Source organism: Lipotes vexillifer, unplaced genomic scaffold, assembly GCF_000442215.2.
Source record: "Lipotes vexillifer unplaced genomic scaffold, Lipotes_vexillifer_v1.1 scaffold1201, whole genome shotgun sequence".
NCBI classification, from domain to species: domain Eukaryota; kingdom Metazoa; phylum Chordata; class Mammalia; order Artiodactyla; family Lipotidae; genus Lipotes; species Lipotes vexillifer.
The window spans coordinates 995,746-998,984 of record NW_006783542.1 but is presented as its reverse complement, the minus strand read 5'-3'; positions in this window follow the sequence as shown (position 1 = coordinate 998,984).

The following is a 3,239-nucleotide window of genomic DNA, read 5'->3' as shown; positions in this document are numbered from 1 at the left end:
GGGGGGGGGGGGGGGGAGGAAATTCTGGGAGCACTTAAGGGGTGGACAGGTCATAAAGTACCTGCAAAGGTAAGCATTATTATTACTCATGCGATGGAATAATTTGTTGAAATGTTGATTTGTAGCCCCTCCCCCTCCCAGTCACCCCTGCCTTTTCTCTTGATGGGAGGCAGTGGCTTCCTGAAGGCCTCAGCCCTGGGCCCACTGAGACAATGCCAGGGGGCCCGAGGAGCAAGGGTAGCGATGTGGCTTTGAGGGCCCGGACACAGAGGGGAGATAGACTGGGAATGGGAAAGAAGATGCCCTGTGCAGCGAGGACCCCGAGGTGCCTCGGGAGGTGATGAGACCTCAGTAGGGATGGGGGTTGGGATGCGGGGCCCCAGATTTCTGGCCTTGGCAGATTCTTTCACTGCACACGTCCAGGGCGCAGGAGCCCTGGCGACCAGAGACCCCCGGGGGCCAGAGCAACCAGGATGGCTGCCTTCCCCCTGCCTTCCGGCCTCCTTTAAGCCTTAAAGGATACTGCATGAGAAAATGCAATTTTTTGCCATCCCAGCAGGCCCAGGACAGAATCAAACTGATTTAAAATAAATTAAGTAACACATGTGTCTTGCAAGCCTGCACTTGTAGGTTGAGATTTGCAGCAACACTGTTACCTTCATTTACAGGTAAGGAAACTGAGGCCCCGAGAAGCTCAAGCTGGGTTAAAAGCACACAACCAGTAAGGGACTGAGGTGCTTTTGCGAGGTAAACCTTTCTGATTCCATAGCCCTAACCTGTGGCCGAAAAACTGCAGACACGCAAAGGGACCAGACAGACACGGTGAAGGGAGGAAGCACATCAGGGACAAGTTCTGGTCACTGCAGCTCTCACCCGGCCTTGGTGTGTATGGCAGGGGCGGGGCAACTGTGGAGGGCTTGATGGAGGCAAAGTTCAAACACTCAGTCTCTGTCTCAAGGGGCCATCACTGCAAATGTGGTCATAAGAAAAAGGCGTCTGTTTCAAAGACAAAGCTGGAAATCCACATTTTCTATGTGAAATCAGATTGGTACACCTTCGATTTTCTTGTTAAAAATTCAGAAGCGTCTGGGCTTCCCTGGTGGTGCAGTGGTTAAGAATCCGCCTGCCAATACAGGGGACACGGGTTCGATCCCTGGTCCGGGAAGACCCCCCCTGCCAATACAGGGGACACGGGTTCGATCCCTGGTCCGGGAAGACCCCCACATGCCGCGGAGCAACTAAGCCTGTGCCACAACTACTGAGCCTGCACTCTAGAGCCCGCGAGCCACAACTACTGAGCCCGCGTGCCACAACTACTGAGCCCGCGTGCCACAACTACTGAAGCCCTCACGCCTAGAGCCCGTGCTCACAACAAGAGAAGCCACCGCAATGAGAAGCCCACGCACCACAACGAAAAGTAGCCCCTGCTCACCACAACTAGAGATAGCCTGCGCGCAGCAACGAAGACCCAACATAGCCAAAAATAAATGAATTTAAAATAAATTTTTAAAAAAAGTGTAGGTTAAAAAAAAAATTCAGAGGAGTCAAGCAAACCGTGTCTACGTGCATTGGGCTGTGGGGCAAGGTGCTGCTCCGGGACCCGCCACCTCTAGGAGCCCGAGTCGGAAACTGGTTTGGACAGGAGGCCCGGAACACTGGAAGATGCTGGGCTTGGAAATAGAAGCCGGGCCCTCACTGGGGACTGACCGGCCCAGACCGTGGAGGGAGGGGTGGGTGTAGTTTGGGAGAGCCCACCAAGCCCGGATCAGCCTTCCCTCCTGCGCACTTTGGCTGAAGGGGGCAAGGGCACGCCTCCATCAGCCATCAGAGGGGCTTTTGGTGGCTGGGCAGCGGCCCGTCTGCACCCTGAACCCACCCACTCACACCCCTGCTCCAGTGGAGGGGGGCTCACCCAGACCTCTCCCTGCCCAGTGGGAGCTGCCCTGGTCCCGCTGACTCGTCCCCTGGGGCCTCAGGCCCAGCAGAGAGGATGAGGCTCCCCTTGCACACCCCTCCCCCTGCTCTGTGGCCCAGACGGTGCCCCGTCGGTGCCCTCGGCCAGAAGCTCTTTGGAGACTCCAGGATGACTCGGAGCTGAGGCCCTGCTTCCTCTCCTGACCGCATCCTGCAGCTCGCAGCGGGGGCAGGTGCAGGGGAGGCACTGCCCTGGGCCTCTGTCTCGGCTGCCTAGAACGGTCCGGACGGCCGCAGGCTGGTGAGTAGCTCTGCGAAACTCAGACAACTGACTTTGGGGCCAAGCCAGGGGACTTCATTCCACTTCTTCTCAAGGGAAAGGAGCCCCGACACTGGGGCCAGACAGGAGTCAGAGCTGCTGGCAGTGCAGGGCACCTCTGCTGCCTGGGGCTCAGGCTCAGAGCGGGAAAGGACCCACCGCCCAAGAGGCCAGCATCCTCCAGGCCGGCGGCTCTCGCTGGTTTCTCTCCAGAGTTTAGGGTGCCGCCCCGCACCCTCCCCGCCTGCCCTCTCTCTCCTCTTTCATTTTTCCTGTGCCTTCTCTCTTCCTTCTCTGCTTCATCTCCAGCCCCTCCATCCCGGCCTGCGCACTGCCTGGACCAGGATCCCTGAGGCGCCACCCTCTCCCCGGCCCTGCTCCCCCCGCCGCGACCACCAGGGGGCGACAGTTCCCGGCGGAGCCTCCGGTCTCCGTGCGCCGGCGGGGGGACAGGGATGGAGAGCCGGCCGGGGCCTGGGGCTCTAATCCAGCAGGGTCTCTGCCTCGCTTCCCGCCCGCGAGCCCCCTGGCGCCGCGTCCCCTGCGTCCGCCGTGGGGCCACGTGTCCAGCCTGCCCCACCGCCCTGGCCTCTCTGGCCGGACCCCCTTTCCTTTCTGGAGACGCAAAGAGAACTGGGAACTTAAGCAAAGGCAGTGAATGCTGTTAGACATGATACAACTGCAGAGATAAAGCTGAATACCAGAACAAGGGGAGACAGGCATTTGGGGAGCTTTTTCCACCGTCGCAGAGACCAGCATCCAGACCAGAAGACACCCGGGTCCTGAGGGCGGGTCCACAGGGCGGCTCCGCCCCAAGCTCCCCAGCGGGAAAGCGTGTCTGCTTGTCAGATGGCAAGTAGTGGTCACTGCCCTCCTGGCCCCCACCCATGTGGCCCCTGGGTGGGTGGGTGTGCTGGAGAATCCCAGGCCCCGGGAGCAGACCCGCCCTCAGGACCCCATGGTGCTGTCCCCGGAAAAGGCTGAGAACCGTGCAGCTGGCGGGGGG